The 23,026-nt window shown below is 41.5% G+C and overlaps 1 long non-coding RNA gene across 2 annotated transcripts; it reads left to right on the top strand.

Moving 5' to 3' along the window:
* Window positions 1-130: 130 nt before the first annotated feature.
* On the top strand, window positions 131-22,463 carry LOC310905377. 2 transcript variants are annotated; one of them, XR_014588977.1, is made up of 4 exons: window positions 131-306; window positions 10,630-10,741; window positions 19,355-19,513; window positions 20,119-22,463. It is a non-coding gene; the product is annotated as an uncharacterized lncRNA (long non-coding RNA). The 2 variants fall into 2 exon arrangements; XR_014588978.1 differs by lacking the exon at window positions 20,119-22,463 and having other exon boundaries at window positions 149-306; window positions 19,355-20,093.
* The last annotated feature ends 563 nt before the right edge of the window (window positions 22,464-23,026 follow it).

Below are 23,026 nucleotides of genomic sequence, written 5' to 3'. Positions count from 1 at the left end.
GCAGGTGGGGCAGGTTTGCAAAATAATTGCTCCTTAAATGTAGCTATGTTAATGAGGAAAGGGGGGGGGGGGGGGGGGGGGGAAGGAAACGAGGGCATTACCCTTCTGATCTGTCTCCATAATTGCCAGCTGCTTAGATTTAAATGAGGTATTTATAAATTTGTGCAATGCTGCTCTTTGCAGCTTCTGCCTGAAAGATTTACGGGGAGGTTGTGCTGCTGCAGGGTCACCTCAGCTGAGGCTGCTCCTATGTTAGTGGTAGGCATATTTTCCAAGTTTTGCTGAAAACCAGCTCTCAGGAAGCAGGTAACAGTTCTCTCTTCTTCTTTCATTCTGATGCAGAAAATCATCTCTCTTCTCTCTTGTTTCCAAGGAAGTAGCTTTATTTTTATAAGCATTGCAGATAGAACTTAAACATCCTAAATTTTATTTTCTAGGCTTTCTTCTTATGATGATTTTTTTGTCTGTCTTGACAACATTAACCCAGCTGCAGTAATACTCTAACAAATAAATAACACCTTCAAAAGGGTGAGTTTTTTTGTTTTAATTTTTTTTTGTTGTTTTCTGGTAGGAGAGTGAGGGAAGATTTCAGCTTTTCAGCTGTTTCTCTTTATCTCTAATGAGAGATAAGAAAATTGATGGGTATATTACAATTTTTATCTTATTCCCTGCATCTCACATGCTTATGTTGTTGGAGGGAAATTGGGTTCAGGGAAAATGCTAAAAATAAAGGAAAGATAACTGTTCTGGAATGGAGATGGAATAGAGAGGCTCCTCTCATGAGAGGCTGGCTGCAGAGAGGTACAGCAGGGATCATTTCAAGTTCCTACTCTTCTTATGTGAAAAGAAAGAGCTGCCCCTTCCACTCTTTCCTTTTTTCCAGCTAAAAAGAAATTTGCTATCTTGCTTCCTAATTCACCAAGAGTGCAAAGTGCTGCCTCTCAGAAAATAAAAGCAGTGAAAACATCTACTTCCTTGGAAATATTGCTGATGGGCTCACCTTTTGTAATGAACCCTAGAGCAACATCCTGTTCTCTTTTTTTTGTATGTCCTTGGCTGCAAAATTTGGCTTCTATTGAATGGATATGTACGAAGCTTACTGATATATGAAAATATACATTTTTTTCCTCTGTCTTAATTCTGCAACACAACAACACTCTGAACTTATGTCCTAAATAGTCTCGCTATTGAAAAGGAAAATATTGGCACACATTAGGGTTGTAGCATTTATTCTTCTGGCCAGTTCAGAAACACCCTAATCTATAGCACTATCCTACCAGCCAGCAGAATGTATCCTATACATCATCAGTTTGCTCTCCTGAGGATGGATATCTTTGCTGTCCTCTTCGAAGAGAAAAAAATATTTTGCTAAGAGATATTAAGTCAAGCCTTTGATGGTTTTTGCTGACTTCTTGAGAATTCAAGAAACCCTGTCACTGCTGGGGGGGGGGAAGGGGGCATTCACTGATATCAGCCACAGAGCTGTGCAAGTAGTTGAATTACAGATTAAGGTTTCCAAACACACCTCCTTTCTAACACTCTGCAGAGTACTTCCTATTCTTCATATTGAATATTTTGTAAATATTCTGGTAATGGGTGAATAGAGTGTGAAGATTTGGAAGGAGGGGTAGAATCCTGTTTAGAAATAAAATATCATCCTGTCCAAAGAATTTTAATGTTTGTTTTTGGGGGAAAAAGTATTTCATGTGAGTTCCCCTTTCTTACTAAGTTCCATGCCATAATGTAGAAATCTGATGGAAAACTTTGAAATCCTGTAACATGGAGGAATGTTTTTCAGTGAGGAGTTGTGTGTTGATGCTCAGATACAGTGCACTCAAAACAGCACCTTTGGGCTGACACCAGTAGTGGTGCTTTGTCGATAAATTTGGCACCATAAATGTTTGCAATGAGGCAAAACTTGCTACCTCTGCCCTGTGAATGCAGACAGAGCTCTTAAAACTGTCAACTTTCCTCTCACTGCAATATCTTTTGCAGTAACAATACTTTCCTAGAAGGAGAAATCCTGCAAGCGAGGTCTGATTGTATGTGGAGCGCTGTCAGTTGTAATGGCAGTCAGGAGCGTGTGTCAGCACTTCTGTGTTTCTAAGCCACCTGATGTAATGGTATTAAGATGCTAACATGAGAGTCCACCTCTGCAATTTGCCAGCTGCTGGCTGCTCGAGTCGTTCTTGGTTCAGAGTTTTAACAAGATGTTTCTGGTCTGTAATCAATGTAAACTTCCCAAGCAGAATCTGGTGGAACATCCCGATTTCTGGATGAAACGCTTAGTGCTTTACTTTGATTGTAATGTTGCCCTGCTTTAGCTAAGGCATTGGAACAGAAAGCGGCTTCTAATCTTTGTCATCTATGCTTTTTAAAACAGGATAGAGCTGTCAGGTGAGATATCAAATAGAGACCAGCCAGTATGCTGGAACCAAAATGCATTATCAGAATGGTAACATCTCAGAGCATGTACTATTGATACATACCCTATGCTTTGGGTTATGTTTCTCATGCCAGAAAGCTGTTGGCATCAGTGGGACTGAGGCACATGAAGTTATTCATGTGCATAAATGTTATCTATCAGATTTCTACATTATGGCATGGAATCAGGGTTGTTCCTGGTGCTGGTTACAAAATCCATGAAGCCTCCAGCAATGAGCAAGCTGATGCCGTGCTCCTAATGTCTCATAGCATATTTGACAAAGTCCCATCCCTTCAGGCAGGCTTCGTGAGACAGATTTGCTTTTGCCCCTTCTCTGAGGGCTCAGAGGAGAAAGTGCTCCCCCACTCAGGGGAGAGAGGCTTGGACACCCCGGTAGGACTACAGGAGTCCCCAACCATGGTGCTCTCCCAGGATGTGTTACCGTAATACCGAACTGACTTCTTTCTCCTTGGTCTCAAGCAAGGCAACTTGCCTTTGCAGTGTTGCCCTCTCTCTTGACTTGAACCCAGGCCTCCCATCTGCAAATTCAATAGAAAGTGCCTGCTTTCTATTGCAAGCTGCTTAATTGGCTGCTGTTCTTGCTCCTTCAGCCGAATTTGCATTAAAGAAAGACCTGCGATCTTTGGCATTCCCTATGTAAAACTCCATATTTAGTGTATGGAGCTGGCAGTTCTCTTAACGCCCACATCTGTCTCTGCTCACCACAGCTGATTTATGTTTAATATCTTGAAGGCATGTGGTGCCAGTCCCACGTTGAGCTCTGGATTGTGGTGGTCCGTCTGTATTTGTTGAAATTGGGCCCAAAGAAGCTGGCTTGGAGCAGAGACTGCGAGGAATGCGAGCCAGTGGCCGTCCAGACAGCTCTGTCAGCAAGCTCAGGAAACTGGCTGAAAAATACTGGGAAGAGGCCCAGATTTCAAACAACCTGTGGAGCTCTCATGAGAACACACTGTTTTAAAACAGAAAGTTGACTGATACTCCTAATTACAGATTTTAAAAAATGAAGGTTAATGATGTCCCTGCCATGGCAGAATGCAAGGCATGTTCCCTAAATTGCAGTCATCGAACAAGCAGGCTTCGTCCTATTGCGCAGAAAGCACGTTTTTATGTGCTACGTTCTGCCATTTTCTCAGGCAGAGATAAAGATCAGGATGCTCTTGGGATCCCACAGCTATGGGTTGACCTTTAACTGCAGCAAAACTGGCCATATAGAGAAATCTTTGGTGCAGGGTTTGGTTTTTTGTGTGCCTGCCTGTGCAGGCAATGGTGGGTTTTGTGTGTTAAAACTGTCATTCCACAAAATAAAAAGCTATCAGCATGAGAGCAGCTTCATCTCCAGAATTAATGAGCTCTGTGGTCTTATATCAGGGATGGGGATACCTCGAACACGGAATGATTTAACCAAGTACAAGCTATAGGACTCAACAGTGGAGGAATGGGGTGAAATGCAAGAGTCTGGTTGTTTGCAAATGATCAGATAGTTCCTTTTGGGTCTTCAGTTTTATGCATCTAGAACATGATGGAGTCTGGTATATTGTATTGATCTAACTCTAGCCTGAGAATGAATTGCAACTTTTAATTGCAAAAAGACAGCTTTTACCCTGACTCCACTGTTAAAATAGTACTTAAATGTTTTCTCTTGAGAAATTCTCATTTTCTTAATTTATTGGTCTTGTGATTGGGTCAGCATATCTGGAGCTTGGGATATTGCACAGATTTAATATTGGGCTGCAATTCATTATAGTGAGTATTTAAGTCTATATACTGTGGGACAGTGCTTCATTGCTTTATCGAGTCAGGAAGCGACTATCCAGCATCCTGACTTGGACAGAGCTTACAAAAAAAGATCACTTAAACCTGTGTTCCTGAGATTTTATTCATAGTTCACTTCATTCTAAAAGATTTTATCTCAATTGAAAATCACACAATGTGAATTTTAAAACATTGAAACAGGCTGCTCATGACATGTGAACTGGGAAAAACCAAAAGTGAACTTCAGAGTAAACTCCTTTATTTAATTTGAAAACATTTCATATGAATGGAAAGAGATTTTTCTATCTTTAAAAACTGATCTTCTCATTATTTCCCATGTCAATGCTCTACAAACTTTTAAATGTTAGTGATGACATTAGAAAGGAGAGTAAACAGAACAACAACAACAACAAAAAAACACATTAAAAATATGCTCTTGATAGTGCCTCGAGGTTAAACAGGGTAAAGCTTTCCTTCTAATATTTGTTAGAGGCTAAAATTATGTAGCTCTTCAAAACTGTAAATATCACTGTTCCACAAAAATTATCTGTTAAATGTATGTTTCTTTTGCTCAGCAGCTTGGCTGCAATGATTTATGCCAACTGGCTTAGAAACCGTGAAAATTAATTTATGGCTCATTCCTAGTTCTCTGTTAATATGTCTGTTCAAAAAGTAGGGGTGGGAAGGAGAGGACTTCAGAAGTTTCAGAAGGAATGGAAACCCAGTGTTTCAGAGCACTAGGCTACTTAATAGCTATATTTAGTACCTCCTGATCCCTGATGGCTGTTATATGGACAGGTATAAAATGCTGGCCTTGACAGAGAGCAATGGAAGAAATTCTGCACAATTTAATAAGCTCTGGACAAAGCTTCCAGTTACTGGTCCAGAAATAAGGAACTGCAAAGAACTTCTGGGGTCTCTTTAGGCTTTTTAATTACTTTGCTCCTTACTCCACTACTTCTGCAGGAAGCTTGTTCCAGGGCCTCTTGCTGCCAATGGAAATGACTCGGTGTGAAGAGACCACTGCATTCAGTGAGCTAGATGTTCTCAGATTGTTTCTGCTCCTTCTGAACATGTAAATGCTTTTCTGGCCAGCAAGCGACACTTATGCTGATGCTGTTCTTTACCAGAGTGTTCTCTGTCCTCACCAGCATGTTTCCCTGGATGCAATGTCAGGGAATAGTTGTCTGCTCAGTCTCTGCTTTGCCAAACTGAAGAGGGCAAGATTGCTATTCCACTGAGCAGCCACACCCTCTGCGTTCATTCAGATCAGTGACTTGAAGGTATGGTGAACTTTAGGTGAGGACCAGTATCTTTCACGATTGCATTCCTGTCTTCCTCTTGGTTTGTTAGTGTTCCCCTGCCTCTCTCATAATCAAGCCACTTTAGCAACTGGTAGTCTTATTGAGAATGAGTATATACCTCAGGTCTGTCTTTTCTCACTGATAAATTCTGACTTGAGAAAATTTGCACTCATTTCCTCAACTTTTTGTATACCTTGAAGTCTTAAATCTCTTTTCTACTACTCCAATTGTCCAGGTCCTCTAGTTCTTTCTAAGTGCTTTCTTGAATTAATCATTACAGAAGAGGCTCTCTAGGGTTAAATTTGGTTCTTTGTCTAATTTTGTCTGAATTTTGGTACTACGGTAGATAGAACAACACTGTATTGGTCTCATGATTGATCTTTGGGAACAGCCTGTAACCTCCTACCATTTGTTTCAGACAATGTGATCAGTTTCTATTTAGCTGGTTTCTTACTGGGTTGCAGTCTGGTGCCAGCTCCCATCATCTTTGCTACTCAGGGACTTCCTCTGAAGCACTGCATGCTTCTTTAGCTCTGCTCAGAGAATGGAGAAAATCAGGGAAAGATGGCATGTTAGAATTGCTCAGGTAAACTCACTTCACATTTTCTTCCTTTTGTGTTTACCTTGATGTTTGTAATCACTCATTTTTTTCTAAAGCTTTTCAGATTACTGAGGACAGCAGCAGGCACGTGTAAATGTTCAGGTCACCCCAGCTGAATGCATTTATTTCTATCCTGACTAGTGGACTGTGCTAGCTTTCCCACTCTTCTGGGTGACCTTTTTTCCCCTCTGTACACTGATTTCAGCATATTGAGTCCTCTGAGTTTTCTTCCCTTCTCAGATGTGGTAACAACCATTTTCAGCCACTAATTCCTATGAGTGTCCAGCTTTTACCCTGTATTCCATACACTCTCACTGAAAGCACGTGTAATGTGTTCATTTAATTTGGGAGTTATACGCGCTTTCTTTTAATCTCAGCGTCATCCTTACTGCACAGCCAACCCATGTCTTTTCTTGTTCTCTTTTATTCTTCTGATTATAGAACTTTGTTTATTTTAATATCCTTTGCAAGGTCTAACTCAGCTTGACTTTTGGCAATTCTTACTTTACCCCTATGCCTGCTGACCTCTGAAATGCAGCTTCCTTTGCAGATTCATTTTTTTTCCCCATTCTTGTCCCTAGCAGAAGCTAACTAGTTCCCCAGTTAGCTCTGGACCCTCCAAGTTTTTCTCATATTTGCAGTGTAAATCCCACATCAGTTTCCTACTTCTGGTGCACAGAATTTCCAAAAATCTTACAAACATGTCACCAGAAGCTGTGCTGGAGCCAATTGCCCTACTCAGAGCCTTTGATTATTAAAGATCATGCTTTGGAATAAAAGTATGCGACCAGACCTGATAGCTACACACTTTTGGATCTTATTCCATCTCACAGTGGCTGAAATTTTATTCTGTCTCTTCTGCCAGAAGGTCCCCTCTAAGTGCCAAAACAAAGCTGAAAATTTATTTTATTTTGTGATTATTTGGTGAAGGTATCTAGTGATAATGACATCTTAGACCATCCAGGTCTTGCCATCACTAGTAATGTTTGTCCTCGTGTATATGGCAGTTAGATGCTCACATGTCGAAACAATTTGTGTTATATTTTCTAATACTTCAGATCTCTATTCAAACTCTGAAATGTGAAAGATTTTCTGAGAATTAGGTTTGTCACTACTTTGGTCTTAACACTAATTTTGTGATGATAGATAACATGGCAGAACTTTAATCAATGGACTAGGGTATTACAAGGGAAGGAATTAGGGTGTTATAAAATGAATAAAATAAAGGTATCTTTGGCTCAAGAGCTTACCAAATACTAATGATGCTAGTATTGAACTTGGGAATAATCTTCACATATGGCTGTTTACATCCTCTGTAACTTGAATCTCTATGCTTAGAGATTAAAAACAATTTCTCTTTAAATCTCAAATGAAAATGCACATAGAGCAAGTCTGAGCTGTATAATTATTAGTTTCAGAGGTGCTTTTGCATTTGAGCTATGGCTGTCCCAACACCTGAAAGCAGAACTACTTTCTTGGTTGAAAGAAAATTCTATGATACTGTCAAAGGGTTTGATTCCTGTAAGGAAGTAAAAAAAAAAAAAAGGCAAAGATGTTTCTTACTTGGGTTGCCTGAAAATATTCTCCAAACAACTAGTTAACCAAAATTACAGGCTTTAATACAGTGAGTTTCTCCAAAATGTGTCTGTGTTGGCTGCCTTCTTTTTTTAATTAAAAGCTTACAAACTTTTTACATATTTCCAATGAAAACCAAGAGATGTGGGTTTTCTTAGTCACTTTTCAATTTTTGTATTTACAGTAGCATTTTGATTTTGTGGCAAAAGTTTGTAAATGCATGAGTAACTTTCAGGAAAACATTTTTCCATTTTTTAACAAACACATCCTTGGGGTAACAATGTGCCAATGCCCAAGTTCTATACGGAACTGAGCTCCATTTTTCCTTCCCGGTGATGCCAGCTCAGTGTTTCTCAAACCTGTGAGGAACAAACAGCCCCTGTCCTACAGAAAAGCCAAACTGCAAATGAAGCTGAAGAGCTGCAACTCCCATTGAGATACATGGGAGATTGGGTTGCACAATCACGACTTAATCCAATGTTACTGTTTGTTTTATGCTTGCAAAATCTCAGCAAATATCCAGAGATCATATTTATTCAGCATCTCTGCCACAATGTCTTGGGGGCCAAAAGAATGCATTCAGGAAGGGATTAGACAAATTAATGGTGGATAAGTTCACTGGTGGCTACTGAACATGGGAGTCTGGATGCAATGTCTGGTTTGCTTTGTTCCTAAGCTGCTGGGAGTTGGAAGGACAAACCAGGGAAAGGATCATTCTGTTCCTGTCCTTGGTTTTTAACCTTTTTCCCTAACCAGTAAGTGTTGGCTGCTAACAGAGGCAGGATATAAAGATAAGGCCATGTTGGTTTTTATTCTTCAAATTTAAATAGTCACATAATACATTAATGGTTTATGTGGCACCTCTTGCCCAGGCTGTATCCTAGTACAATCACCCTTAGCACCTATTGCCCAGCTCTCTGAACCTTAATGTAATTGCAAGATCAAATATCTGTGGAATACTTTTCTTTGGTGTAAATATCTCCATTTGGTTTGTTAAAATTTGCTTGAATTCTCCCGTTAGCTCCTCCTTTGCAAGGTGAGTCACTAATTACATCACTTCTTTCCTTGCAAAGACAGTTTCACTTGAAGCATATAGGTATCATATCTCTGGCATTTTAATCTTTTCCTGAATCTTGAAAATGTCTTATTCTAAACAATGTGTTTATTTTAAATCTAAAAGTAATAGTATCCCACTGCATTGTCAGAATTATTTGTATTTTCTTGTGCCTCCTGAAATTCTGTAGTCTTCTGATCAAGACTAAGTTCTTAGTCAAAACATAATTTTATTGGGGAAAAAATATATTCACAACAGCATAATAGACAGCCTAATAATCCAATTTAACTTCAAATATCTTATTGTTTTTCATCAGAAATCATTTGTTTTCATCATTACTCAAGCATGAAAATATTTAGATGGAGGTCCTTCCTGATTTTGGCATTGTCCAAACATTCTTGGAAGTTATTGATAAGGCTTGCTCCTACAGCTGTTATTTACCTCATTGTTGCTCTGTCCATGTTTTTGTCCTAATCTATGTGAAAGTATACCAATCCTTGGATTACATTCTATTCTACTGCAACTCTGTCTACTATAGAGACAAGATCCAACCCCACAGGAGCTGAGCAGCATCAATACAAAAACAATGGTAGATATCCACTCTTAGTGTTTTGACTATTCAAACTGGATTAAAAAAGAAAACATAGAAAATGCCACCTTCCACTAGTCCAAAGGATCCTGTGCTTTACTGTACATAACCCATTTTCATACTCCTAAAATGTATATAAATGTTTGCAGTACTTGACTGAGATTAGTAAAACTGTTTTCAGAATGTATAATGAGTAAGTTGGTTTCTGGTTTACCAAATAAAAACAGAACAGAAAGAAACTCCTTTTTTAACTGACTAACATCTAGCCAGACAAAGCTGGATTGGCAGCCACAAAATACCATTATAATCAAAACTGATATAAACAAAAGGGGTTTTTATTTGCTAAATACCACTGGTAATTTTATGTCCACCACCACATAAAAATTAACAAATATCTAAGATTTCTTGAAATGTGCTTTTCTATTGGCTCATGGAATATCTGAACAGTTCTCAATACCCTCATATCTGTTCTGCTATTTTGATTGATAGCAATTTATCTGGATATCTTATTCCATCAGCCCCCATGTTTGTTCAGAAATATTGAAATTAGAACTTTGTTCACTTTTGACAACCACATATACTTTTTTAGTAAAAAAAAAAAAAAAGCTAGCAAGGACACTTGAACATGCAAATGTTTTAAGGTCTGGTTTCTATAATACCTTGCAAATTGCTTTCCACAAATATTTTCAGTATATTTCAATTCTTATAGCCTCTTATTAAGCCAAGTGCCTAAGGATTTGTTTAGATATTGAAGTGTTTTTATTAAAAGACTTAAGAACCATGCTTAAAGTAAGTACATAAGGAAATACTTTGAATAAGCCAAGTAACTACAAAGTGTGATTTTTATATTATTTTTGCCCACAGATTTGTATGAATACTCAGGGAAATATTTTTGCATTAATTTCCCTATCTTATTCGGATAAGAAAGCAGGGAGGCAGCACAGTCTGCCACACCACAAGTAAATATTGCGAAGCAGGCTTTGTGCTCTGGACCCATACTTTGCATGGACATGCAGGGAAATGGGGAGCCCAGCATGTTCTGGCACCAGGGAAGCAGCAGCAGTCCTGAGGGACCTGTTTTATTACTAATTACCTGGCAATCACCAGTGAAGGAACATTAGCTTGATTCAAAGAAGACTCATCTGAAGACTTAAATACTTTCATTTAAATATAAATATAAGATGATCCATAGAAAATACTGGTCGTATGCATGGGCATTAATGATGTGTTATTTAAATAACTTGCTTATCCAGGAGCTAATTTTGTAACTAATTGTCATGTTTCACTGTGGTATGTTTTGCTGCACAGTTGCACAGGAGATGTAAAATTGTGCCCCTGCTGGAAGGAATCTGTTGGTCAACAAACTTGGTTCAGGATGAAACTCGATGGCTGTGGGCCCACTAACATCATCCTTACACAGGTGAGCTTTCTGCTGGCTCTGAAGAGCATTTTGCCTTAGCAAAAGAATAATTAAGAGCCTCAGGATCAGGCCCGGGCCTACTTCCAAATCATGCAGCAAGTCTTTTTGGGCGAGCCAGTAGTTTCTGCTGTACCTCCCCTGCCCCAGTAGTTTGTTTTGCAGCCCCTTGGTGGAAAGAGAGCAGAAGGAAAGATTTGTTTCCAGCAAATGGATTCCTTTAATCCTTTCTGCAGTCTGTGCCTGAAGCTCAGCGGCTCTAGCTCCTACCGCTGGGCAGTGGGCATTCACTGCTTTCCTTTATTAAATTGGAGGCCTTGGTGGGCTGCTGGGGAAAAAAAGATTGGGAAGGGGGTACTGGGGAGGGGTGAGCGTGTGAGAGAACCACATGTTAAAGCTGCCTGTGTATGAACAGCAAGCTTTCTGGCTTGACATTTATTGAAAAAATAGATCTTAGGCTGTATCCACCCAACACCTGTTGAGAAACACTGACCCCATTACAGAGGTTGGATTTACACTGGCTCTGTATAACACCCTATAAAGGAGGCCACTGGTGCAAAAGATTAAAGAATGCTGTTAAGTAAGTTGTTTTATTTCTTTTGAGACTGAAAGAAAGCTGCAAAGTGAGAGAAAGCTTTCCTCAGTTATTTACTCTTCATTACTGGGGATCTTGAAGGGCCTTGTATAAACTGCTCTAGTCGGGTCATGACAACACTTTATAAGGTGCAAATGTTGAGGTGGAGCCAGTGCTATACTGTAGGGGAAGCAAATGGAACGGTCCCTCCCGACTAAATGGAAAGTTAGTGCTAATAAAAGCTCATGGCTTTGGCACAGCTTCCTAGGCACAAGGGGCCCATGAACACAGGCCTGCACTGGGCCTGCTGAGCCCCAAGCAAGTGCCCCCAGCCGGCACATGGCTGAAGGCAGGGCACGCTGCAGTTGAAGTTTCTCCATGTGAACTTCGTAAAGTCCTTGTTGGAGCTCAAAATCATATGTTTAAGGGCTAGGGGGAAAAAAAATCCCTTCTTTTTTACTAGCTGTGGTATAATGAATAGCCCATTTCAAGGAATGTGTGAGTTCCTATTAGGGCTGAGTGAATGTTGCAAAATATTTGCAGTCAGTGTGTCCCAGTTTTCAGACAAATGGCTTTCTGTGTGCTTGTTCCCTTCTGCTCCCTGCCTTCCTGTCATCTGTGGGAACTGGTTCTACCTGGGCAGAAGCTGTTGGGGACAGCTTGCATACTTACAGCAGCTGTAGGCCGAGGCTGAGCCTGCTCCTCATCCCCTTTCCATTCAGTGAAATTAGTGTTCATGAGGGGAACCTCTAGTTTTTCAGAGTTAAGCAGAGTGCCTGGAAGGTGAAACATGTCTTGTAAGGAGTTATGGACACAACAATGCCCAAGCAGGGCCATGGGGGATTGACCTTGACACAGCCATATATAGTTGGGCTTGAGTATATTGCATTGAGACATCCTGAAGTGTCTGAGACACCTACATGGGGCTGCCAAACTTGATACAGAACCTGTGTGAGATCCGTATCCTTTAGGAGTAACTGTTTGGTCAGGGAGACCCCTGAGGACATCTCAAACCACATTAAACAGCTACTTGGGGGTTGCTGACTTCAGCTGCTGTCTGAAGGCTGGCTGGAATCATAGAGGCTCAAAATCCCCAGCCAAGGAAGATAAACAGAAAAGAGATGGCCACTACTCAAACTGGGCAAACACAAAGGAGGCACAGAGGCAGGAGATATTGGCCTTCATCCACAAAACAGATTCTTTGGAAAGAGCAGGATGCCTGGTAAGGGACTGTTTCACTCAGTGTCTGCAGAAGCTTCAACTCTCCAGCAGTGCCTCAGGAGAAGCCCTGATGTAAAACCTAATTCTATTTCCCCTGTGTGCCTGGAAGAAGGAAAAAAAAAAAGAGCACAGCTACAGGAAGCTCTGAGGTGGGCAAGGCCCTCAGGAGCTTCTCTGCTGCCCTCAGGACATTTCATGTTTGAGCTGCCACATGTTGCATCAAAAGGGCCATTTTAGGCAACTAGTTCCTGTCCCTTTGCCCCCTGGCCCTGGGTGCTCCCATCACCATGTGCTCTCTCTGGTTATGGCCAGAGACGGATGGACTCTGGGCAGCAGATGTCCGGGTGTGAGAAAGTCTCCCTTTATTCAGCCGGCCTCTGAGGCAAGCTTCTTTCTCACCCCACCCTTTCCACAGCTCTGTTTGGACACAAACACAGTTTCTGTGCAGGAATAATTCCTTCAGAGCCAGGAAACATGCACTCAATGAGACCTTCTTAAAAAAAAAAAATTACCCATTTGAGTCCCTCAGGGCTGGGAATAGTCCCTTATTTCCCATGTAGAGATGTAAGACTGGCATGTGCTCTGCATTTGCAATAATCAGAGCAGCTGTGTGAAGCTTCCAGATTTGGGCTCCTTGTGTGTTAGGAGAACCAAGCCCTGCAGGTTCAATTAATAGGCTTTGGAAATGAACCAAAGCCTGACGATCCCCAGGCTTCTTTTAAGTGAGGGAAGGTGGCTGTTGGAGAAGAATTAGACCTGCCAGGGTCTTGATGCAGCTGGGACACACAGTGAGAGGCTGAAAAGCTGTGAGTCTGGAACCTGTCCTGTGATGGCTGCTGAGCCAAAAAGTCCCATTGCTGGGACAATAAACAAATGGTCTGTGTGGATGAATGCCTCGGCTTTTGGTTTGCATGGGCTGTAAAATCCATATGCTTCCCAAGTCACAAGTCCCAGCATTTCAGTCTGAGGTCTTTAATGAAAAGGATGAACAGAAAATAGTTTCACAAAGTGGGAAAAGGGTGAGATTTATAAATTTAAAAAAAAACAGTGCTTTTCAAACACTTACAGGCCCGTTAAGTTCAAAAATCTTTCCATTACTAAATTCAGTTAATTACCATCTTAAATAAAGACCTTGGTTACCAAGATCAAAGGCCAGGGCTTCAAGCTAAGGTGAATTCTCTTGAAGTCACAGATTCGGAAAAGGGCCTAAGCACACAGTGTGGAGCTGGTGGTGTAGGAGGCCAGAGAAGGTGAGCATCATGAGAGTTGACAGGGAAGGCAGCCCTGGCTCCATAACCCCTCTACCTCCACCTGGAACATGGGCACTCTCCCCCCTTGTTTCCACCATCCAGATCCAGAAGAAATCACAGGGCTACTTGCTGGCTGCTGTTCAGTTGAGTGTTTCTGTTCCCATCCTGCCAGTTAAGCCTTTAAATTTTGGCTCCAGCAAAGCCCAAGGTCAGAGTAAAATGTACGCGGCTGTTGATGATTGATGACTAATTTGGGGTGAAAAGTCCTGCATCAGGAGTTTTCCACCCAAGAACCTAAATTCTCTGTTTTGGCACTTCTTCTCTTAGAAGAAGGCCATTCAAAAACCAGATTTCAGGATGAATCGACTGAGCAAGAGGAAACTTGAGATGCTGGCTGCATATTTATTTGTTGTATCTGTAACAAGCAGTAAAAGACCAGGAGGAGGGAAGCAAGGACGGAGGAACAGAAATGCTCTGGGATGACTGGGAAATGCACAAGCTTTTATTTATCAATGTTGTTTACTTTAAAATACATCCAACTGGAGGGTTAGGTGCAGACATAAAAATTAAAATAGAAAACATCCTGGGCCAGACTCTTGGAGAATGCAAATTGGCATGGGAGTTCCCATGGCTTCCAGCAAAGCCCGCCACATTTACACCACCTGCATTTAGTTGCTCTCGGTTAAATAAAGTCAGCTCCACCTCTGCAGTGGATTTTGTGAGGAGAGGGAGGGAGAAAGAGGTGAGGTCTCTGAGGTACCTGTGAGCTAAACCGCGGGGGCACAGCGGGTCTGAATGAGACCAGCAATGAACAGGAAGCCACAGTATGGGTCAAGGAGCGCAGGTGGGCTCCAGATATGAGCAATGCTATGAAACACATGGGCAGCTGTGCTCAGCTTGTTGCTGTTCCTGGGTGGTCCAAAGGTGTAGTCCCACTGAGGGCTCATTGCAGTAAACCAAGCCCTCGCCTCCTGGACCCACCATGGACTCAAGGGAAGCAAGTTCAAGTGGGGTCACCAGAAATAATACGATCATTGAGTGGTAACAATGCATACAAATTACCAACAGACCATGAAATTCAGCCTCGGTCTGTTAAAAATGCTGAAAATGCAGCAAAAAAAAAATAATAATAATTGTACAGTTAAACATTATGTATCCAAAAGGTGACATTGAGGTATGTCTTAAAGTCTGCTTGACATTATTTGCATATTATTTATGTCATTTTAATAGAGTTAATCCCATGTTTCCTTACTGCATGGGTTAATCCCACGGTGAAGCATCAGAACGGCTGGACCAGGCACTGATGGAGCTCTGAGGGGCACCAAAAATGCTTCCCAATCTGTGGCAGCCCTGGCAGCTTTGAGTGACCACAAATAGCCATATCTGGAGTGGCAAATACGTATTTCCTCTTCTCAAACGGACAGGAGTCTCTGGGGAGACTGGGGTGGAGAAAAGCTGTTTTCCGCAGGAGTCTGGATTGTAAATCGTGGCTTAGTCCCATCTGGGCATTCCTATCAGTTTATAAATACTTTGCTCTTCTCCTAGCAGGGATTTTACACTTGCTGTGGATTTCTACAGAGCTTTTGATGGGGGACATGTGGACCTTTTTGTATTACACCATCTTACATACGTGTTAGTGGTTGTGAAGAACGGAGTTTCAGACACACAAACAGCCCTTTCCCCAATGAAACCTCTCTAGTTTATAGGTAGAGGAAGCAAAGCAGAGCCATTTCAAATTGAACAAAAGATGCAAGAAATAGCATGTTTACATTACCAAAAAAGCTCAAACGAAATTACGGTCAGTGCACGTTTGATCAATTTTGCCTGCTTAATGCACCTTAATTAGCTGAAGATAAGAGCCAGCCGACTGTGCTTGCAATAATACAGTCACAGAAAAATGCCCCAGTGAACTCTCTCTGAGATAACATCTTCAATAATCTTTCCGGTGTTAAATAAACAGCCAGAAAGGAAAACAGGAATGGATCCAAATATTCATTTCTCCCTGGCAGTTGTGTTTCTGGGAGTGGAATAGTTCTGGATGGAGAATCCTACATATGGCTTAGTTAATGGATCGTGATATGAGTGAAAACCTTCGTAAAGAGGAATTTAAAGATGAGGGCTCAAAGAAGAGTCTTGCTTGTGTAAAGAATGCAAATAATCCTTAGCAGACGTGACTGCCATTGACATCTATTAGAGTAGGAATTGCAAGAAGGGGAGCCAGGTCTGGCCTGCAGGGAGATGTTAGAGAAAGGTGGTGGCATGTGGTAGTCCCTTTAAGGAAACTATTAGCTGAGGAAGCAAATCACGTTTCTATAATTTTATTAGTATTGGCCAAATCTGGGAGTTCTCACCTAGACTTTAATTGGCCAATTTTTCTTGAAGTCAGTTGGAATTTGCTGGAGGTAGGAGATCTGTAACAGCTGAAAAAGGTCTTCAGGACTAAAACCCACTGTCTTTTCTTGTACCAGATGCTCTGAATAAGTGTCAAGAGGTCCCCATAAGGCGATTTATAGGCACGTAAAGTATATGGGCTTGTGAAGCTGTACAACCACTGTGGCTGACAGCGAACAATATTTTCCCTTGTATCTGAACACTATTAGTGGTAGAAAAGAAGACAGAACCGTACCTGAAAATGTGAAACAAAACTGAGATGGAGACGTTTCTGGGTATGCCAACACCATTAAGAGCATAAATTTTGCTATTTAGTCTCCATTTCTACCATTTTCCATAAAACAACATGTTAGCTTATTCTGGTTCCCAGGGGTAAAATAACCTCTAGGTAGAGAAGTAACCTCCATGAAAATTAACCATTTGAGGAGTAATACTTTTTTTTTTTTAAATGGGTTTCAGATTTTTAATCTCTGTGGTGAAAAGGTTACTCCTCCAAACAACTGCAAAGAAGAAGGATCAGAGTACAGAGCAGTAGGGGCTGCTCCTTCTCATGTACATTTGTAGAAGGGGACAACGCATGATATCTGTGACATGGTCAACACCCTCAAGGATTCCCTCTAAGCTGGATCTGAGTTAAGTTTGAATTAATTTGTGATAGACCCAAACTACTGAGCCATTTCTCAAGCAAAACCTTTTTTTTTTTTTTCCCCACTCAAGTGGTTGTACTTTGGTGTCCCCTTAGAAGCTGCTTACATCTGAGGTTTGAAGGCTGTGGAAAATGACTGACAATTAATCCAAATGAACAAAATTTGGAACCAAAATGCTATGGATACATTTGGGACTTGCAATGGAATTTTTGAAAGGCCTATAAAATACTGATGAGCGCAGTTTCAACTCTGTTGAGCTATGCTACTTGTACCACTTCTATGTTTGACTGAAACAGCTGTTTGATAGCTTATATTTCAGCATGCTTTATACACTCTTGATTTTATTTCATTTCCCTATTGATTTTTTATTATAAAAACATCAGTGCATGTGTTTTGATTTAAACAGCTAAAATGCTGGTTTGCATTGGTTATTTTAAATGGTCGAGGCTTGTTCAAATACTTGAAACTTTTCTTTCCTTGTCTATGGAAAATTGTAGTAAATTAAGAAAATATTCTTACTTTGGGCTCTTTAAGCTCATATAAAGATTTGGATATTAGTTGTGAGTGCATAGGAATATACATATAAGTGAATGTTTGCATGCATATGTGCATGAATAGAGAAGAGCCTTGAACATATTGGGAATTTCCTAGTAGTAGAAGTGATAGGCCATTTTTCTTCAGATTTTTATTGGGATCTTTTTTTGGGCTAAGGTGTGAAAATTGGCAGCTCGTTGCATTTTCTGACAGAGTGCTGAAGATTGGCTAATTAGAAATCAAGTCCGATTCCAAGTCAAACAAGCTGAGGCCACTAAGTCTTCATAGGATGTTTGTCTGAAGCATTTGAGTGAGCGCTAATATTTTCAGAAAGAACAATATTGTTAACCCAAGTTCACAAGTCCAATACAGCACTTGTTATAAAGCAAAACTGGTGTAAAATTTGCTCTGTGTGAGTGATCAGTCTTCACGATCCTTCCAGCCAGGAAATAGGGCCCAAATCATATGATTTGTTTGTTATTTATGTAAGTGGTAACACTGATTTAAGTGCAGGAGCTGGCTTTTTAGCAAGGTCCTGATGGTTTATTCGGTTTCCCAGCTGGGGTGATTAAGGTCAAAGGATTTCCCAAAGGTCTTTGGGAAAAGCACATTCAGTGATGCATCAACCCTCATAGAAGTCCCCCACCCTCCATCCGTTGTCACTCAGGCGGCTCCTCTCTGCTCTAACAAGCACCACACCAGTGAGGCTGAGGACAGAATTTTGGCCCTGTTTCCTCAACCTTATTAATTTCAAAGTGCTCTTCTACTAAATACACACCGCAGGCTTCACGAGTCCACATTCTGGCCTGAGAGACATGGCAAACAGTGAAATAATTTTCCCCAAAGACATGATGGAAGCTTCATAACTCAAATCAGGCAGAATTAGGTCTGACAAAGCATGGACGAATACGCTGGTGTGAACAGAGTTCCTTTGGCAGAAGGAGTCAGAGCAGAGGACTTAACATGCAATGGGCTCTCGTGCACCATTACTCACCCTGTGGTCTGCAAACCACTGGTGGTCCACGAGGCATCAAAACATGAACCATGAGATGATTGCAATTTCTTTGTTGTGTTTTTTTTTTTTTTAAGCATATTGAGAAACAAAATAAGTGTAAAGGGAGAAAATGTAAGCCTGAAGCATTTAAAATGTAGCCTGATTTTTATTTGGTTGCAAAGGAAAGTTCTTACAGCAGCACTACACACGATGGTCCTTGGATTATACATCCTGCAAAAGTGAGATTGATTGTGGATTTAAGTGCTGAAAAGCACCGGGGCAGTGGATGAAAATGAAGACTGGATTGGGAGAAGCTTTCTGCTCTTGTTCTGCACTGGGAGCAATATCAAAGTATCCAAACTGTTGGGCTTTTGTCTTTTCTGCCTTCTCTATCGTACTGAGGTGTTGGGTATAATACTATGTCAGCTTTAAGAGTCAAGAGTTCTGCTTTCTTCCCACCACAGCTGCCTTAATTCACTTGTCACTTATATGGCTTCTTGTGCCTCTGTTTGCTTGTTGTAAAACCAAGAACATTTTATTGAGGCTCTCCTCCTTCTGCTGTTTTCATGACTGTCTAAATAGTGCAAATTGATTGCAAATACCTGTCATTTCCATACCGATGGAAGGTCTCTTCCAGTGGTGCTGCCTGAGTACCTGGTTCATCACAGCCCTTTCATATTACATTGGATCCTGGTTGTAAAGTTTGTAGTGAAAATCTGGGGTTGGTGCACAAGGGACGAGTACTGTGAAAAGTGTAAAAGAGCAATGACAATTCTGTACTGCAAGTGAGCTTTTCCAGAAAACAACAAAATAATTTCATGAAATGTGAAGTTTTCCTGGATTCATAGTGGCAAAACAGAGGGGATTATTCTAAAGTATTTGAAGGATGAGACAAGAGTTTGGGAGAAAGCAAGGAGGGTAATTCTTTTTCTCTGAAATCAGCTGTTTTTATTCACTCCATGTTAAGACTGAACCCACAGAGAAAGAAATATCCATTTTTTCCAGTGTGAAGAGTTCACCAAAATAAAGCCGAAAGAATGGAATCCTCCTCCATCGCCTCAGCTCAGAAGTGATGGATTCCTTCAGCTTTGTACACTCTCCGATGATATTGAAGTGTCTGTGACTTCATGGCCACCACAGAGCCAAGCTGAGGTGGCCTTGGAGGTGATCTGCGTTCCCAAGAAGTGTGGTCCATACCATCCAGGCTTAAGAATGCTCTTCATGGTGCAAACATTAGGCCTGTTTTATTTATTCTGACCATTTAAACCACTATATGTTTTTGAATGTGGCCATTTTTTATAGATTGCGGAGATCATTATTTGCACGGTTATCTCTTCTCTCTTTTGTTTTCAACTGTTTTTCTTATATACATATGAAGTACTTTGGATCCAGCAGAGTTCATAGAGTACAAAGACTTGTGCTGGAAAAAAATATTTGCATTTCGCTAGTATTCACGAGAAAGGTCAATAAAATAAAGCAAGATGAGAAATCATGGGGTGAAATGCTGGCCCCACCATAGTCAATGGGAGTTTTGCCATTGACTTTAACAGGGGCCAGAATTTCACTCGTGTTGCCTCAGATATGGAGAATGACTCCTTTTTGTCCACATATTTCAAGCCTTAGGAGGCAAATGGAGTAGAAATAAATCAATACCCCATCAGAAATGCAGATTTCACTTTGTCCTCTATGTTTCTGAATCCATAAAACATAAATTCTGGGTAAACTTTGAACTCTGTGTTTGACTTAGATTTTTGTTATTTGGATTTCAGGAAGACTGACTGTTACAGGGGTTGCCTGGATGGGCTCTATAGGTGGAACAACCTGAACAACAGAAACACAGGGCATTCTTATAAGATGAAAGCATCCCTCTTATAGATCCAGGACCGGACAGGCTGTCTGCTCCGCACAGTAACAAAGACTTGAAACCGTATTGGCGCGATGCCTGATACAACACTAAATGCTTCCCTGTGGCTTTCTACTCCCAGGGAGAAAGAGCAAAGAAATCAGCAGGGAGACCAGTGGAAGTCATGGTTTGACAACATCAAAGAGCAGCTTGGACCCTATCCTTATAAAGAGAAAAAGGTTGCCAGGATCCCATGAGTTGGCTGACTAATAAGCGAAGTGCTGCCAATGCTCCGATTCAGATTGGCTTGGGCTGACCCAGTGAGTGATGGCCATTGCCGATGGAAGAAGTTAGCAGAAAAAGCAGGGAGATAAAGAAAAATAACCAAGCAAATACAGGAATTGTGAACTCATGGAGCACAGAGGGAGTCGCCTCTTGAATCAGAAACGTCTGTGTTAGTAGTAAGGTCAACAGTGACTTCTGAGAAGGCATTTGCAGCATTCGTTACCGCTTCCGTCCTCTGACAGAGACGCATTGGTGTGTGGTGCTATTTGTCTTGTCCACACTGATCAGAATAATGGACAACGTGGCGGGGGGAAGGAGGAAAATACATCATTTAAAAAACCAGGATGGCCAGATGTACATGTACACTGGGATTTCACATATTGCATGTGGGTCAGCCCCTTCCAGTTATTATAAATGACCTTGTGCTCCTTTATGAAGACCAGATCCCCAGTGAGGTCTGAGTGACTGGATTCACTCGTTTGCGCAACAAAAAGCAGTTACAGCACGAGGCAGTCCAAGTCACACTGCTTGCAGACAAGGGACAGGCAGCTGCCTTCGGGCAAGAAGAAGCTGTGTGACCATTTACTGGCTGAAGGACTGCCCAGGGAGTGTGGAAAATGTTTCCTAGTTCTCCTAAGGTGGAAAAATCCATAAAGTCAGCCTAAATGAATTGGATGAAAGGCGCTATAGTCTTGAAGATCTGCTTAAATGAGATATTCTGGGGAACGTGGTGAGCAGGGTGGCTCCCAGTTTGCTGTAAAATCATTTCTCCTTCCTCACTATGCCCGCATGCTCTGTCCCTGTAGCTCCTGAATTTTATCTCCCACTGAACGTCACTGCAAGACCTGGTTTTCCCCAGAGGGGTTTCCAGTGAAGCATTGAAGCCAACATCTGAGGAAGAGGAATGATTTTTGTGGAGGCATTGTGGTCACAAACACACATGCCTCTGCCACCTGGGTCTTGTCTTAGCTTGACCATGGGGTGACCAAGATGACAGGGACAGAGATCTGCTCCCAGCCTCACTATAATTTAGAAAAGTCACTTCCCTGTATTTCCCTATCTCTGATTTTTGCCTTATCTGTTTAAACTGTCAGCTGCTCAGGGGGGTTTTGTAAAGCACCTATTGCAATAGGGCCCCGATCTCTCCCGAGGCCTCTGAACACCATGGTAATATAAATAATAAGAAAGCATTTATCAAAGCATACAAAGGGAACTCTCTGTGCTTTGATTTAAAGCATGTAAAATGAGTCTTGGAAAACATTCCTCCAAAGGAGCAGAGGATTAATTAACACTTGTCCAGCCCGTTGCGACCACAGGCAGTGCTGGGAGTCCTCTGCACCGCTGACTTACCTCCAGAAAGAGCTTTCATCGAGGCGGGACACGGACAGGCACCAGAAATTACAGGACCTCTCCTTGCTTTAACTGGGTTTGCTTTTCCACACAAAGAAAAGAACACAAAAGACCCGAGGGAAATAGAAGGGACACAAAATTATGTCGTATTTACAGAGGTTGGGAAGGAGTAGTTTAGACCCTTGAGGCTTAGAGTGCTTATTGCTAAGCTTCGATGCCTTGCTGCACATTTGATTAACAGCCCCCCTGGAAAAAAAGCAATCCACGACCGCCCTCCTGGCCTGAGGTGCTGCCCGCAGAGCATCCGGCTGCTCGGCCGCGGGTCCTGGGGGAGCTGCGCTGTGACGCCGAGCGGCAACTGTGGGGACGTGGGGAGACCTCGCAGCTGCAGAGAGCCCAGTTCCCAAACGCCGCCTGGTCAGAGTTCATCAGTCTTCCTCGCTGAAAGACTCGAGAGTTGGAGTTTATCATCTCAGCTGGTTCAAATTGCAGAGCACGAGAAGGGAGAATGGTTTTCCAGCTTTTAAGCCAGGATAATTTGTTTGCTTTATTATTTTTTTTATTGTAAAAATGGTTTAAATCCATCAAGTCACTCTTCAGAGTTACAGAGTTGCAATAAATCCTAATCTGTTTGGACTCAGTTTCCGATTAATTTTTTTGCCAAACACCCTAATAAAAATGGATTAATTTAAAGCTATGCGGACAAAATATATATAGAATTTTACAGCAGCCATTTCTTTAGCTGGACTAAACTTTTGGGATATTCATGTTTGAATCATTACAATAACAATAAAAAGAACAGGTAATTACATTGCCTGTAAAAAGTCATTAGACGGGAATGGAAAATGGAAATTTATAAAACACTGCAATTATCGTTACATGAGTACATGCACATGCACATACGCATATGTACTTGAAAAAAAAAAAAGAATATTGAGGATAATTATGGGATATGGAGAGGAAAGGAGGCTGCTGTGAGGTCTGTATGAGTTATCTTCTAGCTTTCTGGGATTCTAGCAGTCTGATGGAGCCTCGTGTTCCCTAACAACGAAATTCTTGCTTCCATTTCCCTGCAGCAGACTCCTGGGCAGGGAGCAATGTGGAGTGCATGGGGGTGAAGAAAGGGTACCCCACTGAAGTGCAAGGAGCATCCTACCCTACACAGCTTGCTGGACATTGGATGGGAATGCCCGTGTCCC

The sequence above is a fragment of the Anser anser genome, assembly GCF_964211835.1.
Source record: "Anser anser genome assembly, chromosome: 11".
NCBI lineage: Eukaryota > Metazoa > Chordata > Aves > Anseriformes > Anatidae > Anser > Anser anser.
This window is presented reverse-complemented; position numbering and strand designations above follow the sequence as displayed.